At 49.5% G+C, this 22,571-nt stretch overlaps 2 long non-coding RNA genes across 2 annotated transcripts in view; both read left to right on the top strand.

Moving 5' to 3' along the window:
- LOC138847454 (uncharacterized) overlaps positions 1-22,571 on the top strand; it is a 103,588-nt gene that overhangs the window by 52,720 nt on the left and 28,297 nt on the right. The window lies entirely within an intron of this gene.
- Positions 12,682-20,946, top strand: LOC127484712 (uncharacterized). The gene is made up of 3 exons (XR_007911906.2): positions 12,682-12,967; positions 19,993-20,082; positions 20,724-20,946. It is a non-coding gene; the product is annotated as an uncharacterized lncRNA (long non-coding RNA).

Raw genomic sequence — 22,571 nt, 5'->3', positions numbered from 1 at the left:
CTAAGCACTGGCCCCAGAAATGCCTCATTTCAGTGTCACATTCTATGGCATTTCGCTACAGCAGCCCAAGCTAATTAAGACAACTATAAGCCTGTACTGAGAAGTGGTAAAGTCGTAGCGATCTCCTCCAAGAGAAGAATGGATCAGCACACTGTGGTGCATCCATACAGTGAAAAGGAATCCCATAGTGCAGAAAAATGAGCTGTTGAACCATGAAAACTTGTGCAGAAAAATTTCTTTTTTTTAAGATTTATATTTATTCACTTGAAAGTCAGAGTTACACAGAGAGAGAAGGAGAAGCAGAGAGAGAGAGGGAGAGAGAGAGGGAGAGAGAGATAGAGAGGTCTTGCATCTGTTGGTTTACTTCCCAGTTGGCCGCAGTGGCTGGAGCTGGTCCAATCCGAAGCCAGGAGCTTCTTCCGGGTCTCCCATGCAGGTGCAGGGGCCCAAGGACTTGGGCCGTCTTCTGCTTTCCTAGGCGATAGCAGACAGCTGGATCAGAAGTGGAGCAGCTGGGACTCAAACCGGCACCCATGTGGAACGCTGGCACTGCAGGCGGTGGATTTACCCGCTTTGCCACAGCACTGGCCCCCAGAAAATTTCAATGCATGGTGTGAAGTGAAAGAATCCCAGCTGAAAAGGAAGCACATCCTATGACTCTCACTGTGAGGCATTCTGGAAAAAGCAAAACTATGGAGAGAATAAAACAATCAGTGGTTGCCAGAAGATCGTGGGGGCAAGTGGCGCAGGGCTGAGGAGGCAGATTCCAGGAGGTTTCCGAGCAGTGGAACTGTATTGTAGACACCTGTCATCCGTTTGTCAAAGCTCACAGAACTCGACCACACCGAGAGCTGGTACTTGACCCAGCAGTTAAGACAGCCGCATTCCACTGCCTTATTCCAGTTCCTGGCTGAACTCCTGACCCAGATTCCTGCTAGTGCAGACCCTAGAAGACCCCAGTGATGGCTCAAGTGATGGAGCTCCTGTCAATTCTGTGGGGGATCTCGATTGAGTTTCCAGCTTTTACCTGGCCCCAGTCCCAGCTACTGCAGATGTCTTAGGCGTGAACCAGCAGGTGGGAGCTTTCTTTTTCTATGTCTTTCTCTCTATTTCCCAAATAAATAAAGAGATTTGAAAAATAGTGAGTCCTGAAGACTTTAGTTGGTAACAATGTGTCATCGTTGATTCATCCATTGTAACAAATAAGCCATGCCAATGCAAGGTGTTAATAGAGGAAAGGTGTGAGATGGGATATGGGGGGGAGAGGGTATATAGGAACTCTGTGTACTTTCTACATAATTTCCCTGTAAACCTAAAATAACTTTAAAAAAATCTATCAAAAAAGAAAAATAAAAAGCCAAGAGCTGTGCCCCTTAAAAATGTTGCCAGCCCAAGTGGGGGTGCTTCTATGACAAAATGTAGCATAACAATAAAACAACATCCTTCCAGGCAGGACTCGGCCTGATTGCTACATATTGCCAGCTGCATGGTCTACACACGTTTTTGATTCTGTGCTATTATCAGTAAAATCACTTTGTACATATACTGATGAGCATGTATATCTTTATGTTCAACTGTGCCCATGAATGAGCATATTAATTTATTACATGCTGTGTTGGTTCACCTTTCTCTAATAGCAAAACCTGGGACAAGAGCTTGGGTTCAGGTAGTTTGCTTGGAAGTAATTCCGGGTACTAAGAGAAGGGGGGATTTGGAAGAGGGAGCCAGGGTACAGGTAAGTTACAACAGTGATATGTTAGTAAGTAGATTGCACTATGGACAATGGGCTTGATTTTTGGGCAGAGAATGGGATGCTTGGGTGTATTTACCTGATTCTGCCTCCCATCAGTGGAACATTGACTCAGGGACCATCTAGGCCTCTGCACCTTAATGTGCCAGACCTCATATCCCAAACCCAGTTGTTTCTGTCTTTCCACTTCCGGGTAGATTGTCTTGCCCATCGTTGTGTTGTGTGCATTCCAGTGTTAGAGGTATGCTTCAAAGAGCAGGGTCCATCTTTGTTGTTCTGAAACTGATGTGCTAGTTAAAGATAGAAGTCTTATTTTCTTTTTCATGAGTACTCACAGAATATTTAACGAAATCTGTTGAAAAATGAGATAGTACTACACATTTATTAGAATGACCAAAATCCAGAACACTGACAACCCCAAATGCTGGCAAGGATGTGCAGCAATGGGAATTCTCATTCATTGCTGGTAGGAATGCAAAAAGGGTACAACCAGTTTGGAAGACAGCCTGGTGGTTTCTTACCAAACTAAACACACTCTGACAATACGATCCAGCAATTGTACAACTTGGTGTTTAGCCAAAGGAGTTGAAAACATACGTCTACACAAAAGGCTGCACATGGATGTTTATAGTAGCTTTGCTCATAGTTGCCACATGTTGGGATCCTCCATGGAATATTATACAGCAGTGGAAAGAAATGAGCTATGAAGTCACGAACAGGCATGGAGGAAACTTAACTATGTATTATTCAGGGGAAAAAAGCCGATCTAAAAAGAATTCATGCCATGTGATTCCAACTCTGCTGTATTTGGAAAAAGGCAAAACTATGGAGACAGTAAAAAGTTTAGTGGTTGCCAGGGGTTAGCAGGAAGAGAAGAATGCGTCGGCAGAACGTAGAGGGTTTTTTTTAAGGCAGTGAAACTACTCTGTGGGATGCTCTAGTGGTGGATACAGGTCCATCTGTCCATCTGTGTCCACCTCTCTAAACCCACAGAAGCACAACCCTGGGGGTAAACTCTAATGCCGCCTGTGGACTTTGGCTAACAATAATGTGACAGTGTAGGGTTATCGACTGTGATAAATGTACCCTCTGGTGCGTGATGTTGATAATAGGAGAGACTTTCTCAGGGGTATATGGGAATTCTCTGTACTTTCCTCTCCATTTTGTGAACCTAAAAATTCTATGAAAAATAAAGTCTATTAAAAAATCTATTGATCCAACACTAAAAATATCAGGACGTTTCATATAACAACCCCCTATTTCTCAAGTTGACAAAGTGACAGGCAGATATAGCCACAGTGGGCTCATGTCCGATGGCAGTGAGGGATGTGAGGTGAAGAGAGGCTGCCCTTCAGAAGGGGTGACATGGTTCCCACCAGGGCCCTGGGTTTGTGTTCCCCACCCAGTGTTGAACCAGAGAGAGAGGACAGGACTAGGAAGGGTGCCCAGTGCAGGCCAGGAAAGGCTTGCTGGGGGGTGTGCAGGCTGACCCTCATGGTGCCTGTGCTCTCGCTGCCTGGGGAAGGGTGTCTGGAGCTGGCCTCCACCAGACCTGCCATGGGAGGACTCTGCCCCTCTTTGGTTCTCCAAAGTCACAGGGAGAAATGGAGATGGGGTGGACAGAAGGAATTGCTGGAGGGACAAGTATCCTGAGTGCAGATGACACTCGCTTAGGGGATTTGCACCCAGGATAGCCTGCGCTGTTCAGTAGCCACCAGCCCCATGTGGCTTGGAGCACTTGGAATGTGGGCAGTGCAAGCAGAGACATGATGGAATGTAAAACACACACACTGGATTTCAAGGCCTTGCAAGTGACAAATGTAAAATACTAGAGAGAGAGAGAGAGAGAGAGAGGGGAAGGGAGGGGAGGGGAGGGGAGGGGAGGGGAGGGGAGGGGAGGGGAAGGGAGGGGAGGGGAGAGGAGAGGAGAGAAGGAAGGAAGGAAGGAAGGAAGGAAGGAAGGAAGGAAGAAAGAAAGAAAGAAAGAAAGAAAGAAAGAAAGAAAGAAAGAAAGAAAGAAAGAAAAGTACAGACAGAGTGGGTTTCCATTTGCTGTTCACTCTTCAGTATGGTTGGGCTGGTCCAGGCCAAAGCCAGGAGCGCAGAACTCCCTCTGGGTCTCCCACATGGAGACCTTTGTAGGAACCTGATAGGAAGCAGAGCAGCTGGAGCTGGAACCAGTGCTCTGATGTGGGATGCTGGTGTCACAAATGGCTGCTTAATCCTCTGCACTGCAACACCGGCCCCAATTGCATGTTGAAATGAGACTCTCCCTGCTCTGTGTAGGAGGTGGTTTGGGACTGAAAGCCATGGTGGAAGCAGGCCCCGTGAGTGGCTGTGAGCATGGAATTAAATAACGCTGGCAGAAGATTGCACACCATAGATGCTCACAAATGACTCGTGGGTTCTAAGTTAAGAGTACACCCATAGGTTTAAATAAAAATTAAAATTTGGGCTGGTGCTGTGGCGTAGTGGGTTAAACTGCTGCCTTTAGTGCTGGCATCCCGTATGGCTGCCGGTTCAAGTCCTGGCTGCTCCACTTATGATCCAGATCCCTGCTAATGTGCCTGGGAAAGCAGCAGAGGATGACCCAGGTTCTTGGGACCCTGCACTCATGTGGGAGACACAGAGGATGCCCCTGGCTCCTGTCTTCGGCCTGGCTCAGCCCCGGCTGATGCAGTGATCTGGAGAGTGGATCAACAGATGGGATATTCTCTCAGTCTCTGTCTCTTCCTCTCTTTAGTGACTCTGCATTTTGAATAAAATAAATCTTAAAAAATTAAACCTTAATATCTTGCTCCATATGCACCAAGCAGATTGCACAAGTCATCTCACTGATTCCTCCCAGTACTCCTACAAGACTAGAACAATCCCAATTTGGGTGAGCTGCAGAGAAGTTAAGTGTGTTGCCTAAGGTTCCACAGCAGTGAGTAAAGGAGACAAGTTTTTTTTTTTTTTTTTTTTTTTTGTGACAGGCAGAGTGGACAGTGAGAGAGAGAGAGACAGAGAGAAAGGTCTTCCTTTGCCATTGGTTCACCCTCTAATGGCCGCCGCGGCCGGTGCGCTGCAGCTGGTGCACCGCGCTGATCTGATGGCAGGAGCCAGGTGCTTCTCCTGGTCTCCCATGGGGTGCAGGGCCCAAGCACTTGGGCCATCCTCTACTGCACTCCCGGGCCACAGCAGAGAGCTGGCCTGGAAGAGGGGCAACCGGGACAGAATCCAGTGCCCCGACTGGGACTAGAACCCGGTGTGCTGGCGTCGCAAGGCGGAGGATTAGCCTAGTGAGCCACGGCGCTGGCCAGGAGACAAGTTTTGAACCCAGGTCTGTACAGCTTCTCTGGAGCTCTTCGCTGAAGCCGTTGTGTGTTTTGGTAGTGACTGAATCAAAAAGTGTGGAAAAGCAATACATATTCTCTCTCTCTTTTTTTTTAAAGATTTATTTATTTATTTGAGAGGCAGAGTTGCACACAGAGAGGTCTTACGTGGTCTGATGGCCTGGCCATTAGCAGAGAGCTGGATTGGAGGAGGAGCAGCTGGGACATGAACCAGTGCCTATATGGATGCCCGTGCCACAGGTGGAAGCTTATTCTACTACGCCACAGTGCCGGCCCCAATGCGTTTTTTTGATTTGGTCTTTGTATGGTGTTACAGTGGCAGGTGGTGTCCCCCAGGTCAGCTTGGATGGACCCTCTGTGAAGCAGTTTAAGAACTAATCTGGGCTGGCATGGTTGGGGAGACAGAAACATGCATCAGGAAAAGCTGGGTGAGCAGCTTCCACTCTCCTTTCTCTGGGCTGTGGCCTGGAGGAGCTTACGTGGCAGCCGCGCTGGTATGCACTCAGGGGTCTAGTTTGGGGATGACATCTGGCCCTGGTGGTGCTGGAGAGGAAATGGGAATTGAACTTTACAAAATCTCTTTGGCCCTAAGACATTTCCTAGATCCTCACTACTCTAAGTACTGTCTGGAGGCTGAAAGGAGGCCTGGGCACTCCCCTGAGCTGCTGTGAAATGCAGCCAGGACCCACAGTCTAACAAGGGCCCCAGGAGATGCTTTGTAAGGCAGGAGGAGTGCAAGTCTGGGTGCAGGGATGAGTGATTCCTAAGACTGGCTGCATGTCGGCATCCCTGGGGTAGACAGACCTACGATGGCCCAGTGATCTACGTCTTGATCTTATACCTGGATGTAGTTCCCTCCTCATTGAGCCTTGGTCCCCTGCTGCCCACGTGGGAGACATGGATGGATTCCAGGCTCCTGGCTTCAGCCAGGGTTGTGACCATTTGGGAAGTGAAGATTCATTCTCTCTCTCTCTCTCTCTCAACTTTGCCTTTCAAATACAAAAATAAATCTTAGAAAAAACGATTGTAGCTTCTGTCCTGCCAGCAGGCTCTCCCAGGCTGGCTTTGATGGAAGCAGCACCCCCACACAACCCCTGGCAAAGAACAAAGGGCAGCCGACTACCAGGACGGAACAGAGGCCCTCAGTCCTACAACTTGCAAGGTGCTTGATCCTGCCAGCAACCTGAGGAGTGTGGAATGGGTCCAGCCCCATTCAAGTCTTCAGGTGACACTCTAGCCCTGAGCAACCTCCTGAATACAGCCTGGGGAGACCCAGAGGCCCCTGCCCAGCCATTCCTGGTTCCTGACCACAGAGACTTTAGTGTTGTCTGAAACCCCTACGTTTGTATTGCTTCATTGTGCAGCAATAGAAAATGACTAGAATCACCCAAGGAAATTAACCAGACACAGGAATTACTGCCCATGTGCGAGGCCAACTTCTGGCCCAGTGAATCGGAATCCTTGGGGTTGACCCACACAACAGGGTTTAAAGCTTCTCCCCACGGGGTACTGACATGCAGCTGGCTTTGAGGGGTCCCTGTAAAGTCGTCTCCAGTGGTGACAGACACTCCTCCACCCCAGTGGTGACAGACACTCCTCCACCCCAGTGTGCGGTCATCTGAGCCTTCTGGTTGTGCACTCCCAGATGAGCCCCCGCTGTCTCCACTTGCCTCCCTCCAGGGCAGGGTGATTACAGGCCCTTCTGTCATGAAGAGAAAGGCCCTTGGGAAGATGGTGCCACTGTGGGGATTCGGGCCAGCGCTGTCCACCCATGGGAAAGGCCCCTTCACCCAGAAGACCTGGGCCGCAGAAGCCTTGAAAGTGGAGCTGCACATCACACATCTGAAAGAGATCAGGAGGGAGGACAACCCCAGGGAGTGGTCAGATCTGGCAAGAATGGGTGTCCTCGGGGACAGATGAGTGAGGACCTGCCATGACTTTGGACATGTCTCTGGGTCAGGCTACTTTGCAGGGTGAGGGTGAGAGGGCTGGGCTGCTGACATCACCCAGGCAGAATTCAGGAACAGAGCCCTGGACGCCCATGTCCCCCAGCTGGCAGCTTTATGGCTTGGCCTGCCATCCCTTCACTTATCCCGGGTCATGTTTTCCAAAGATAAGTAGTTAAGGGCCATGTTGGAGAGAGGATTTATGGCTGGCGAAACTCATCTTCTTCAGCCTGGCTGTCCCCTGACCCTGCCTGGAAGCAAAACGTTTATATGATTTCCAGGAAGCAGAACAAAGAGGATTTCAGGACATGGAACAAAGGGTGGGTTTATCCCCAGAACTGTGCAGTCTGAAGAATCCGAGAGGCCTGGGGCGCCCACCCGTGTGGCTGCTGGGCAAAGTGATGTAAGAGCGTGGGAGCCAACGGTCCAGAGTTCAGAACTTGGCTTTGGCACTTGACCACGTGGCTGGACGAACCTCGGTGCTCTCGTCTGTGAGGAGGGGGCACCAAGAGTGGGCACTGCAGAGTCCGTGTGATGAGTCAGCGGGATGTAAGGGAAGCAGATGTGTGTGAACACTGGCACGGAGTCTGGAAAGAAGTGCTCAACATGAGGTAGCGGGGCACCCAGGTTTTCTTTTCTGTGCTGGGGGACCCGAGCTGTCCAAAAGGGAGATTAGGTGGAGGGGTGCACAAAATACCCTACCAGAAAGCTGTCAGCCTGCTAGCTTATAACCTGGCTGAGTGGACTGCTTCATAGACCCAGGTTCGTTTGCCATTTCCACGATGAACTGACATTCATTCTGGAATTCATCTGTGGTGGTGGTTGCGAAGCTTGTCTGTGAAAGTGCTTTCCAGAACTGCCCCATGCCTTGTCCTGTGACTACACGTGGCCCTCTTTATGTTGAGGACAGCTCCTTCAGAACCCGTGCTCGTCATGACCCAGCAAGGCATGAAGAGAAACGCTAGCACCAGGAATAACCACGGTGGTTGCCGTCGTGCGGGCTGACTTCACCCAGCATGGTCTGTGTCCCGGTGCCATACCAAGCACTTCACATGCAGTTTTCATGTAATTATCAAGTCAGTCTTAGTGGATTTCTACTTTCATGAAACAAGGAGATCAAGGCTCCGGCAGGGAGAGGCAGACTTGGCTGGGATTACAGGTGTGAAGAAGGTGGGTGATGAGGATGAAAACACAAACCTATAAAACGTGGTGGTTTACAGAAATGAGATTCCTGACAACCATTTGTGTTTTAGCCATTGTTAGGTGAAAGGGGAGTACAGCTGCCAGAGCAGAGCTCCTGACAGCTCCTTCTGAGGGTGCCCTATCCGGGTGAGCTGATGAGTTTGTGGGACATGGCGGGTGTCAGCCTGAGAGAGTAGGGTGGGGGCGGTTGGTTGCCCAGGTGGCAGTGGGAGGGGCCAGAGAGGTTTGCTTTGGAGGTCACAGAAGTGCGGCTCACCTCCTGGTTTTAGAGTTGATGAGCCCTGTGCATCTTTGCATTGCCCGTTTCTTCCTTCAGGAAAATGGGTACAGTAGTAATTATCTTGAAAGTTGATTCGTAAATGGGGGACATGCTGTATAGATGATAACACAGGTCTGGCCCCTCTGCTTGTCCTGGGAGCTGGTGTGTGAGTCGCGCTTGCAGCCCCCTTTCCTGCCTTACTTCAGCTGCGTTTCCCCAAATGCTGTCTCCTTTTTGCGTCTGGAAACAAATGAAACCAACCCTCAGAGTCCTGGATTCAAACCCTTCGAGGATTCCCTTGGCTGCTGGAGCAAGCAAAGCTGCCTCTTGGACCCAACTGCTCAGTGAAGCGGAGCTGGCACCACTCCGTCAACCTCCCGAGCCTGTTGGGAGTCCTCTCTGGGGATGGCAGTGTAGAGCACTCCTCCCAGTACCTGGCACTGGTGCTCAGTAAGCATTAGCTCTGTTACTGGAGCATTGTCTTCTGAAGGCCTAGAAGACTGTGCATCTCACCCCTGTCCCTTTCGTCCTGATTCCCTGCTCTCTATAAGGCGTCTCCCCAGTGTGTCTTCCAGCGATGCTCCCTCTCACCACAGGGCCTTTGCATAAGCCCTTCCCACCCCTGACACCCTTCTTCGCTCCCACGATGGGCTGGTGAACTCCCACTCTCTGTTCTTCAGCCCTGGCCCCAGAGGCCTTCTCAATCAGCCCTCTCCTGAACGCCTCTCCCAGACCCTCCTGTGGACGCTCTCGTCAGGATGGATAGCTTGTCCGTTAGCTCCATGGTGAGAGGGCATTGTCTCTTTATTATCCATCTTTGGATTCCAAGAGCCAAGAACACTTCCTGACACTGAGAGGTGCCCTCTGTGTAGGTGTGGAAAGCAGGAACAAATGAAGGGGTCTTTCCTGTGGGCACTGGAGGAACACAGTGGAGCTCGCAAAGTCCCTGTGTCCCGTTTCTCAGCTGAGCAGCATGGTCAGCTTGGAGCCCCTCCGGGAGATTTGGGTAGACACCCAGGGCACTGGGGTGTGGGCAGTTTTCCTCTTCGAGTCCTGAAAAAAAAAATCTCTGGATACAGACAGATACACCAAGAGAGAGGCGAACAGAACTGTGGGAGCTGATGGGGCAGGAGGATGAGGGCAGGGCTCAGTCCATTTTCATCTTTCTTCCCAGCCAGGGAAGCCCAGGGTGAGTAGAGATGGTCTCAGCTCACGCAGTAACAACAGAGATGAAAGCAGAGGAGACCATCGACTGAGCACGTCTTACCTGCTTAGCAAGGCCCTTGGCACACAGAGGGGCTGGCAGTTATTAACAGGACGTGAGAATGAATCGCAGGCATTGTACTCATCATTCACCAGACAAAATTTCATTTTATCCACAGAACAATCTTGCAGGGCAGGATTTGATGGTCTGCATTTTATAGGACACCTGAGGCTCTCAGATCCTTAGAGGCACTTGTAGGAATGGAAGGGGTATGGTCTCCTTATGACCTCCTTTTTTCCTTTTTTTTTTTTTTTTGTCTTCTCTCTGCATTTCTCTTTTCTGTTTCTGGGGTTCCTGACATCTGGCTGTTTCCCAGTTTTATCCTGCACATTCTAGCTACCACCTCTGACGTCCTGAGCTGGAGTCCATAAGACTGACACATTGCATCTCTTGACCTCTTTCTGCCCCCCTAGACATTTCTCTCTCTCTCTCTCTCTCTCTCTCTCTGTGGGGGCAGGGGGGTTGTTCATGGGCCTTCCCTGTTCCCTGCAGTTGATGGGCTTGTAGGAATTATAATGACAGCAGCAACTGGCAACAGCCCTGCCCTGAGTGCATCTCTCCAGGGGTCTTTCTGACACCCCTGAAAGGCTGATGTCATATGCCTATTTTAAAGATGAGAAGATAGAAGCTCAGAGAGGCAAAGCGACATGGCCTACACACCTGCATTCGTTTCTAGGGTCCCAAGCTTGGTGGCTTAAAAGATCAGAATTCTCCCGAGTCTGGAGGCTCAGCACTGGACATCAGTTTTGGCAGGGCTGTGCCCCACTGAAGGCTGCAGGCAAGGAGCCATCCTTACCTGTTCAGCCTCTGTTGGCTCCTGGCTTTCCTTGGCGTGTGGCTCCATCACTCCAGTCTCTGTGTCTGTGTTCATACAGCATTCTTGCTTGGGTCTTCTCCTTTCTGTCTTCTCCTTTCCCTCGTTGTTAGTCCTAGGGCCCACCTAGTCCACGATGATCTTGTCTTGAGATCTTTGCTCGGTTACCCAGTTACCTCTTCAAAGACCCTGTTCCAATTGGGTCATGTTCTGAGGTTCTAGGTGGCCATGTTTGTTTGTTTGTTTTTGAGAGGCATTATTCACTTACTACAACCTCTCTGCTGAGTGCTGGAACAGAGTTCATTCCAGACAGCACTACCCCCAAAGTCCAGGCATTTCACTGACACCTGCTCCAAGGAGACTCGCGAAGATTGTGAACTTTCTTTAACCAACCAGGAACCCGGGGCGTGCTGTTCTCACTCGGGCTTCTCTTTTTGTGTGATGTTATATCTTCATCAGAGCTGTAGTTTCCAAACAAAAGAGAAAAGATTTGACCTGGCAGTTAGGTTCCTCCTTTCTCACCTCACCACCATACACACCTGGGGGTTGGGCCAGGTGTGTATGTGTGAGCTGTACCTGACGCACAGCGGATCTCTTTCACACCCCCAGCTGCCTCTTCGTGTCCATCACCTGTTTCCCAGGTGCAAGCTCTTATGATGGGCAGAGGGGAGGGAGAGGGGAAAACCAAGGTTTCCTCTTGTGAGGACGTGCAGTTGTCCAGGCACTTGCAGGAAGCACAAGGAAATCTGAAGGTCAGAAATGGGGAGCTTGGAGCCAGGCTGGCTGGTGTGGCTGGACCGATGAGCTTTGCAGATGCTGGCAGCGGAGGGAAGCTCAGGCTTGGAAGGAGCCGCACGAGGGCATCTTGCGGTGGTGATGCAGGAGTGCTGCAAGCGATGCCTTGGAAGAGGGCTCAGACTGGTCTTGCACTGTTTTCCGACTTCTCTGAGCTAGTGTGATGCTGTGGCTCACACCCAGGGATTGGACCCAAGCCAGAAACCCAGCCTTGCCTATTTAGTACTGTGATTTGTCAGACAAGTGACTTAACTCTTCTGAGCCTCAATTATTTTATTTAGGAGGGAGAGTGGAATCGCCCATCCACTGGTTCACTCTGCCTCCCAGATTCCTGCAACAGCTGAATTTGGGCCAGGCTGAAGCTGGAGCCAGAAACTCCATCCAAGTCTCCACCATGGTGGCAGGATCTTAACTACTGGAGCCATCACTTGCTGCTCCCTGGAGTGTGCATTAGCAGGAAGCTGGAACTGACAACAGAGCCAGGATTGAAACCCAGGTACTATGATGGAGGATGCCGGTGTGCCAAGCAGTGCCTTAAGCACTTCGACTAAACACCACCCCTAAGCCTCAGATTTTAATCTGTATAAAGTGAATGTTGTCATCAAATTTATTGTGGGGATCCACTGACCTGGTACAGACAGTGCCTAGTGTGGTGCCTGTTGTGTGGCCAACACTAAAATGTTTGCAATGACTGCTATTATGATGTCTCTGCCGTATGTACCTCTTGGCCAAGGCGTTCTCATCTCATCTCATTTCTCCTTAGAGAGGGGCTGAGGTGGTGATTCATGCTCTTTCTTCCACCCAAATAAGGCAGCTGGCCTCGGTTCCTGGTACTCAGTGTCCCTGAGCTCTGATCCCATCACAAGCCCATCCGCCTGTCCCCATCTCCTGGAGCAGCACGCAGCTTCTTTCTCTGCTTGTTTGTTCTTTCCTGTTTGCTGAGAGTTGATGTCATTAGTTTAATGCAGGCTCCTGACATCAGAGGCTGTGTCTCTGTGACTTGCTTTGTGTTTATACTACGTGGCTGCTTAATCATGTTTGGAGACGATGGTGCATTACAGATGAAAGTTGAGTCAAGCAGGCGCTCCCACTGGCCCGAATCACCACAAGGGGTTTAAACCACTGTCCTTCCCACAGACACATGTTAGCACGCACCAAATTCTAGCTGGGAGGGATCTAACTATGACTAGGGTAGGTCTCTGTTTCGTTTATTTCTCTGCATAATCAGAGCTCTTTGAGGTCAGGGACAATGCTTTCGCCACAGCCACAAAGTCCAGAGCACAGCACAGTGTCTGGAACGCAATGTGTGCCAAACATGTTTGTTTTATTAATTGTTAATTTGAGAATTATTTTTGGACTTGACTGTTGGACGGTGGGAACACAACAGTAGACAAAACAGGTAGTCATTTGGGGACGAAATATGAAGATGAGTAATTTGATTCACAATGACAGGTTCAGAAGCAGAGTGGTGGTGTGACCCCAGAGAACAGATTGGTCAACTCTGCTTGGAGGAGGAGGTCTTTGAGTTGGGTCTTGCGGGAGGAGTAGGAGTCCTTCATGTGAAGAATGGAAACAAGTCTCTTCCAAGCAGAGCCACAGAGGTGAGAAGGCATGTGGTGGTTTGGGGGGTAGTTAATGACTTGTTGTTTCTAGGGCTCAAAGGATTAGTGAGGAATGACTTGGGAAAGATAGTCTGAGGCCATGGGGAGCTACGGAAGGCTTCTGTGCAATGTCCTGGTTAGACTGATGTTAGACTGATGAGAATGGAGGATGGCTTGGGGCTGAACCTGGTGAATTCCGGTAGCAGAGCCCTTCAGTCTGAACCATGGTATGCTGGTTATTTGTCCCTGAACACAAAGCCTTGATTCATAGTATTGCCCATTTCCCTGGTATAAACACTCGCACCATGGCTGATGTCAAGCTACCAATATGGACACGATGCCACTGAATGCAGATTTGGGGAGAGGTAGCACCATCTTGGTGAACATAGCACAAAACGTCAGATTCAAACCCTCCATTGTGTCCCTTGGGGAGATTTGGTGTGGGTCCATGGGGATAATGAGTGAGAAGGGATTTTGGAAACTATAAAAAGGTAACCCACATGTGAGGTGGTGGTCTGTGGTGGGTCTGCCCACATTCAGTGCGGTCTGTTCTCACTCCACTCCGTGGAGTTACTCAAGTGGTTTTCCCTGCAGGTCTGTCCAGGGATTCTCTGAGCCATCTGGTTTGGGTGGGACTGCCCCAAAACCTAGATTCAGAGCCAATGAGTAATATCCCCTCCCAGACCACAGGGATCAGAACTGAGCGATTATGGCTGGAGTTGTGATGCAGTAGGTTAAACCATTACTTGCCACACCAGTATCCCGTATTGGAGTCCTGGTTGCTCTGCTTCCAATCCAGCTTCCTGCTAATGCACCTGGGAAGGCAACAGATGGTGACTCAAATACTTGGGCCCATCACTCCTGTGGGAGACGCAGGTGGAGTTCCTGGTTCCTGGTTTTGGCCTATCTCAGCCCTGGCTGTTTTTGCCATTTGAGGAGTAAAACAGAGGATGGAAGATCTCTCCTTCTCTATCTCTGTCTCTCCTACTTGCTCTCTTACTCTGCCCTTCAAATCTATCTATCTATCTATCTTTTAAAAGTGAGACAGAGAGAGACAGAGAAAGAGAGAGAGAGAACTGAGCCAGTTAGAGCCTGTGAAGGTCAAGGCGACACTTGCCTTGTTTCTGACAAAGACAGGCTTCCTTTTCCTCCTGTGACCGTCTTCCTCCCTCAGGATGGGGAGGAGCAATGGGGAGGATGTGCCTGGTATGTCATGAGTCCTGTACAGAGTGTAGAGGTGACCATGACTGTCCAAAGCTAGCCCTTTCCAGGACAGAATGGAGAGATGGGGAGACGCTGGCTCCCTCCCCACTGCAAGGCCTCTGTTTTAATTCACTCACCTGACATGGGACTGTTGGTTATGTGAACCCATGGATCCCCCTGTGGGGTTAAATCCATTTGAGTTGGGTTTCTGTCCTTTTTTAGCGGATGCTGTGAGTCTTGCTGTCTGCAGCATTATCATTAACACCATCATGGCCACTTAATTTACAAAACGCCCAACTGAATGTGTAGCATGTTTATAAGGAAGCAAACGACTAAATCCTGAAGGAGGCGTTCAGTTGGTACAATTCATCCCATCACTGGGCAGAAAGGATTGCGGGTCTGTCCAGGGATTCTAGAAGACACTGACTTGAGGCAACTGCAGTGTTGTACAGTTATGTATTGGCATCTAGTAGGTGTGTGTCTTCCAGGTTGGATGGATAACAGAGAATGAACTTCACAAGGTGTACACTGCTACCTGGGGCCTCATTTGAACCTCAGACACCCTCTAAGGGAAACAAGGAAACCAGATGACTTCTGCTTGTAGAAGAAAGTAGGGCGTAGAGAAGCAGACTTATGTGGGGTGCCACCCTGTGTGTGGCACAGTGGACTGGAGAATCCAGCCCTTGACTCTAGGTGGCATTTGGTCCTCTGTGGCTGACACCAGCCATCCAGTACAGTGAGCGTCTCCGGCATCCTCTTGTCCTCCCTTCCCAAGCAGCTGTTGGTGCTGGGTCTTTTCTGCATGTCCCTCAAGCTCTGCTCTCCCCCTTGGAGTCTGACCTATGCAGATGGCACCAGCTGACTCCCTTGCCCACTGGCTTCTGGCTGGCTTTGTCCATTGGTGTCCTGGGAGGAGAGGGCAGAAGGGACATTGATGTGTTTCCTCCCATGGCTCCCTCCCTCTTGGGATTCCTTGGTTTGGCTGTGTCCTTGGAATCAGAGTCACTCCTTCTCTGAGAAGCTCCTGCTGCAAACTCTTCCCCTGGCTTCTGGAAACTACCGTTCATCTCCTCCTGTCAGCCCCAGAGTGGCGGCAGCTCTGCCGTGAGGGGTGCTGCTGGGTGTTTCCTCACAACAGTTCCCTCCTCCCTCCCTACACACTTGGAAACAGCCCCTTAATTAATCCTGTATAGATGGTTGAATGATGGCTTCAAAAAAACTATCTCTTGGAACCTGATTGGTTTGGAAAAAGGGTCTTTTTAAGATACAAGTAAGTTAAGGATCTTGAGATGAGATCATTCTAGAATTATCTAGGTGGGCCTTAAATCCTGTAACAATTGTCTTTTTTTTTTTAATTTATTTTATTTTATTTTTTGACAGACAGAGTGGACAGTGAGAGAGAGAGAGACAGAGAGAAAGGTCTTCCTTTGCCGTTGGTTCACCCTCCAATGGCCGCCGCAGCCAGCGCGCTGTGGCCGGCGCACCACGCTGATCTGATGGCAGGAGCCAGGTACTTATCCTGGTCTACCATGGGGTGCAGGACCCAAGCACTTGGGCCATCCTCCACTGCACTCCCTGGCCACAGCAGAGAGCTGGACTGGAAGAGGGGCAGTCTGGACAGAATCCGGCGCCCCAACCGGGACTAGTACCTGGTGTGCTGGCGCCGCAAGGCGGAGGATTAGCCTAGTGAGCCGCGGCGCCGGCTCAACAATTGTCTTTATAAGAGACACATAAGGGTGGGCTTTTGACAGAGACACATAAGGGTGGGCTTTTGACCTAGCAGTTAAAATGCTGTTTGGGGTACCTGCATTCCATGTCCGAGTGCCTGGGTTTGAGTCCCAGCTGGGCTTCTGAAATCAGCTTCTTGCTTGTTATATACTCTGGGAGGCAGCAGTGGTGGCCCAAGTGTTTGGATCCCAACCACTTGTGTGGAAGACCCAGGTTGAGTTTCCTACTCTTGGCTTTTGCCTGGCCCATCCCTAGCCATTGCAGGCATTTGGGGAGTGAGCCAGTGGATGTGAGATGGAGTTGTCAATCTCTGTGTCTGTAATAAATAAGTAAAAATGTTCAGAAGAGAGCCACACAGGAGAAGAGGGAAAAGGCCACGTGTAGATAGAAGTAGAGGTTGGGGGAGGCAGCCACAGGCCCAGGGATGCCTTTCAGAAGCTGGGAGAGACCACGAAGGATTTTCCCCTTAGAGCCTTTGGAGAGAGGCTGACCCTGTTGACACCTTAGTCTGGGCTTCTCCAGGTATGTGGGAGAGTAAGTTTCTGTGGTTTTAAGCTGCTTGGTTTGTGGGAATCTACTAGGGTAGCCCTAGGAAACACTTGTGAATTATTCTGATTTAAGTATGCAGTTTCCTGCTGTCAGTCTTGTAGACTGCAGGCATCACTTGTGAGTGGGATGCAGAACAGACTGGCCAAGTCCTGCTCATACTCACTGATGACCAGAGGAGGCTGGCCTTCCAGATCAGAGCCTGTATCCCTCCCTGCCCATCTGTCCAGAAAGCAGTATTAAGCACTTGCTATGTGGCAGGCACATATTATCACAGCACTAAATAGGATAGTAAGGTTGCACGCTCTCACAGCTAGGGGCTAGAGTCCCAGGACATCACAGTGATGAGAAGGAAGCACCAAGTGGGGCACAGCTTATCCAGTGCATCTTCAAACCATAGCTCACTGCTCACCAAAACCTGGGCTGGGCTCCGTGGAGTCTTGCCTCTGCTCCATGTGACACTGACTACGGGCTGGAGGGCCTACCTCCCAAGTGGTTAATTCATTTGATGGCAAGTTGGTCTGCCTGCCAGCTGGGCTGTTGGCTGGCAGGCCTCAGTTTGTCTCCACAGGTGGCTTCCCCATGTGGCCTGGGCTTCCTCACCATGTGGAGACTGGGCTCCAGGGGTGAGTCTCTCAAGAGTAACTGGCAGAAGCAACCTGGTTCCCTAACCTGGCCTCAGAAGGCGTGCAATGTCAGTTCTGCTGTATTCCACCCATGGAGACAGCCACAGTGTCCCTCTTCAATTTAGGGGTGGGGGAAATAGACCCCAACTTGGAATTTTTGCACGTGTTTAAAAACCACTCAGGATTTATTTAGATTTGTGCAGTCAAGAGGGGCCTTCTTGTGGACATGTTTCTTCAGCAGAGACCCAAAGGATGGAAGAGACCACCGAGGAAAGGATTTGGTAAGAACTCCACGGATCATCCGGAAAGGCCGTCGAGACAGACAAGGGCAGGCCTGTGTCTGCCTGTGTGAGGTGCACAGCACTACGCTGGGTGACTGAGGCAGACTCCGGTTCCCATACGACCTCATGGATCCATTTGAATGTTCTCGGACTTTATCCCAAATGCATAGGGAAGTCACCAAAAGACAGATAAGACATGGTCAGTTATGCTTTTTGGAAGCTCACATTGGTCACATATGGGAAGGGGCTTGAAGTGGCACCACCAGGGAGGGAGAAGGAGTGGTTCAGAGAAGAGGGGTTGGGGGCTTGTGCTAGGGAGGTGCAGTGGGAATGAAAAGAATGGGTGGATTTCAGACATAAGAATTGGGCAGACTTAGTAGTTAGTGGTTTGATATAGGGTTGTGATCAGAGAAGCAAGAATGAAGAAACTCTTGGGATGGTTTGATTGAATTATTGATACCAATTATTTTTTTTAACTGTGGATATCTTAATTAATTAACCAGGTTAATTGATCAATTAATTTCCTTATTAGAGACAGGTACTCCCATCTTTGGTTTACTCCTCTAATCCCCATAACAGCTAAGCTGAGTTGGGCTGAAGCCAGGAACCAGGAACTCATTCCAGGTCTCCCACATGGATGGCAGGAATCCAGCTACTTGAGCTGACACTGCTGTCTGTCTTCCAGAGTTTGCATTAGCAGGAAGCTGGAGTCAGGAGCTGGAGCTGCGTCTTGAACCTGGGCACTCTGATACGGGATGTAGGCCTCCTAACTGACATCTTACCCAGTAGACTGAATACCCATCCTGGTCCCAAATCTTTATTTCCCCAAAGTCGTGTTGTACACCCACAGCACTGCCATGGTCTCACAGTGGGGTGGGGGTGGGGGGTGCTTCCCCACTCATTCACTCTGGTCTTGGTCATGTGACTTGCTTTGGCCTATGGGACCTCAGTAAATGTGATGTAGGCAGAGGCTTGGGATGTGTGTGTACAGGTGGCTTTGATCTCCTGGTGATCTGCTGGGTGAAGAGCAGGTGCTAGGAAGTAGCGCTCTTCTTACCACATTCTTGGATCAGTAGCATTGTGATGACATGCTAGAGGCAAGAATATTTGGAGGAAGCATTAATTCAGCATTTCATACCTGAAGTCACCAATTGTTAAGAGCAAGAAATATTCTCATATCATAACAGCATTTGTATTGGAGAAGGGTTTGCAGACCTGGGCTCCAGCTGTGCCACATGGAGCAGGTCACATCTCTGACCATTGGTACACAGATGAAAGATACCTGGAACAGATCCAAATTCAGTTTATAACCTGGAGCCCAGAGTCAGAATCTGGAGCTCAAAATCCATCCTAACTCCAACTCACAGGTCGAGAAACAGGAGAATAATGATTGTCTGTGTGATGTATTTCAAGATAGTTTGTTATGCAGCATTGTGGAAGCATAGCTGACAAATACAAATGGCTGGAGTCCCTTGGGCGATGGCGCTCACAGTAGACACTGTTGAATCTCTCTCGTCAACTCTCCCATTACAGTTCTGCAGTCATGTGCCCCTCCATGAACCCCATGCAGACTTCACCCTGTTATTTATTTTCCTGATAACTTTAGTGCTCCACGCTGGATGGGGCTTATGGGACAATGAATTAAAAAAGCAGGAAGTTCTTCTCCCCGTCACCTTTCACCCCACTTTTCTGCTGCCTGTTAGGCCAAGTGATTTAAGACACCTCGGAGCATTGAGTGGCTCAGAATTTATTTGGGGGAAGGACCCAGGGATGGGGACATGTGGAAGAGGTTACTTATCCTAACCAGACGTCCAACACTGATGATGTCATTGAAATGGAGGAAGACAGAAGCCGGCCAAATCAGGATGGGACATTTCCTCTAGGAAGCAGTGTGCCCTGATGTATTGAGTGTTTGACTGCGTTCGGCATGAACACAACTTAGCTTTTCCTTTTATGAAAGCAATAAGCATTTATAAAATTCTGCCCCTTCTCCCTTTCCCCTAACTTATGAGCCCTTTAGCTGTAACCTTCTTGTGACCCACAGCTTATAGAGGCCCAAGCCATTTAAAACTCAATCTGAAGTGAAACACATTTCAGTCATGGTAAAATTAATTCCCCCAATCTTCATTGGTCTGCGACCTCGTGGGGGAATCTGGGGCTTGCAGGAGGGGGGGTGACTGGGGAACAGGAGAAGGAGAGTTTTGTGAATAGAAAAGAGGCTTCGAACAGGAGAGATATTTATAAAGCAGCGTTTGGGCACTGTTCAGTTGGGAAGGAATTTGTTATAATGGCAATATATAAATCTCTGAATGGTATCATAAATCATAGCTCCGTGCCCAGCCAATCAGAAGCCAAGGAGACCTGGCTCATTGGAGCACTCAATCGTTACTCGAAACATCCTGCGTGGCTCCTTGGAAGTAGAATCGGAAAATCTGGCTACATTCGGGGGTGTGTGGAATGTCTTGAATTACTTCTCAAACATTTTAGATTTGATAAAACCCAAGACACGGCTTTCCCAGCCCCGTTTTCCTCTCCCCCTCAACCCCCAGTAATTATTAAACCCATGTGTACATCAAGAGGAGCCTAATCCATGTGTTTCTGATTCGTTTACACTTAACTCATCAAAATATTGTTTTTAAAGGGCTGTTTGTTGTCCAAAAAGCCTTTTCTCCTGAGCTTGAAAGCTTAACTTCGCAGAAGCAGGAAGCCGCCTGTTGCCAAGAGTAAATGGGTGAGAAGTCCGAGGGGCGCGCGTTTTGAAGTTTGTGCAGCGAATGTTCAGACAGGTCCTGAGCAGAGCCAGATCTGCTTTTCTATCTCCCAGAAATCGCAAGGGGGCCCTGGGCAGAAGTTTCTAGGCGCATCGTCTCTTCCCAAACCGCGTGAAATTGCATTCCAGCCAGAAGCGGAGCCAAAGCAACCAGCGTGCCAGAGTGCAGGGATGGAGAGAGACAGAGGGTGGTGGACCTGGGAAATGAGGGGGAATCATCTGAAAGATGGAAAAGTCATGAACAGTGTTTATGCTGGCGCCCCCTTCTCAGGAGCTAACTTCATCGGTTTTGACACGCACACACACCAGGTAGTGATATCCATAGTTTCCATGTGCATTAGCTCACTTGATGCCCTGAAGAAAGAGGCACCATTGCCATCTCTGTCTTACAGAGGGAGAAACTGAGTCATGGGAACATTGAGTGACAAGATCGTAATTCATCTAGGAAGTCAGCAGACCTGATTTTGTATCTAGTTTTTCTGTCTTAGAAACCTGAACTGGGGGGCTGGCACCGTGGCGCACTGGGCTAAAGCCCTGGCCCGAAGTGCCGGCATCCCATATGGGCGCCGGTTCTAGTCTCAGCTGCTCCTCTTCCGATCCAGCTCTCTGCTATGGCCTGAGATAGCAGTAGAAGATGGCCCCTGCACCCACGTGGAAGACCCAGAGGAAGCTCCTGGCTCCTGGCTCCGGATCGGTGCAGCTCCTGCAATCTGGGGAGTGAACCAGCGGATGGAAGACCTTTCTCTGTGTGTCTGCCTCTCTCTGTAACTCTGTCTTTCGAATAAATAAAATAAATCTTAAAAAAAAATAAACCTGAACTGGTGAACAGCATAGGATGCTGTTTGTGGCTAGTTTGCGATTGATTAATTCATTGAACAGCCGTGGATGGAAGTCCTACTGTGTGTCTGTCACTGTAGGTGTGATATAAATAAGGTAGTGGAAATTAATGTGGCGGTGGAAGACCCATATCAAGTGGATAATTGGTTTGAGCTCTGAGAAGTGCCATGAAGTGTCCCCGGGGAAGCCCAGGTGTAGTAAGGAAGGGGCACTGCTTGGCGTGGGAGGTTGGGGAAGACTTGTGTAAGTGACATTGTTCTAACAGTTCAGTTATTTTTTACTTATTTGAGGAACAGACTTATGAGCACGCAGATCGGGAGTGAGAAAGAGGGAGGGAGAAAGGGAGAGGGGGAATGGTGGGGGGAGATCTCAAGAGATCCCTGTATCTACTGGTTTACTCCCCAGTGCCTCCAATGGCTGGGATGGGGCCTGAGCCTGGTATTTAACCCAGGCTTGCCACCTGAGTGGCAGGAACCCCAGTTACTTGAGCCATTGATGCTGCCTCCTAACATCTGCATCAGCAGGAAGCTGGAGCCAGGAATCAAATCCAAGCACTTAAAGATGCTGGCCTCTTAGGCACCCACAACCTGTAAGTGACATTGAACCCCAGACTTGAAAGATGATGTTATGGGTTGAACTGTTTATCCCTTCGACTCACACTCATACAGTGGTGACCTAACCCCAATTTCTTAGAATGTGACCTTATTTAGAAATAAGGTCATTGCAGCAGTAATTAGTTAAAATGGGGTCATATTGGTATAGGGTGTGCTCCTAATCCCATATTACTAAAAAGAAGTTTTGAGATAGCTCCCTCGCCCCAGGAGAATGCCACATGAACACGAAGGCAGAGCTTGGGGTGATGCGTCTTCAAGCCAAGACATGTCAAATGTTGCCTGTAAGCCACCAGAAACTGGGGGACAGGCAAGGGACCCATCCTTATCCAGCACCTTTGTAGGGAGCATGGCCCTGCAAACATCTTAATCTCAGACATTCCAGCCTGTGGAGTGGTGTTTGGCCCACTCGGCTGTGGCATAGCCATGGCTCCGTGCTATGGTTTGGATATAGGCTCAGGTTAATGGTACCAAGAGGGTGAAACTTAATCCAATGATGCTGTTCAGAGGTGGGAACTTTAGCAAGTGATTAAAGTGGTTGGGGCAGAGGCCCATGACTCAGTCACTGAAGTCAGACTGGTGTGTTCTATTTCTGTGGGATGCCTCAGGACTCTGCCAGCTGCTGAACCAGGGGGGCTGCCTGATCCTTCCTTCATAAGCAGCTTGTCTTCGGTCTTCATTGTCATAATGAAAGCTAATACCCTTGATATCTGTTGGGGATTTGTTCTAGGAACCCCAGTGGATGCCAAAAGCCAAGGGTGCTCGAGTTCTGTATAAAACGATGGTGTAATATCTGCATAGAACCTTCACAGTCCTCCTGTCCACTTTAAGTCATTGCTAGATTGCTTAGCACCCCTCATACAATGTAGATGCTATGTGAACAGTTTTCACATGTTAAGTACAGACTGATTTTTAAAATTGTTTTCCCTCTGCAGTTGGTTGAGTCCACCAGCATGGAACCCCGGGATACAGAGGACTAACTCTGTACCAACAGCAAACTAA

Source organism: Oryctolagus cuniculus, chromosome 21 (assembly GCF_964237555.1).
Source record: "Oryctolagus cuniculus chromosome 21, mOryCun1.1, whole genome shotgun sequence".
Lineage (NCBI taxonomy): Eukaryota > Metazoa > Chordata > Mammalia > Lagomorpha > Leporidae > Oryctolagus > Oryctolagus cuniculus.
This window is presented reverse-complemented; position numbering and strand designations above follow the sequence as displayed.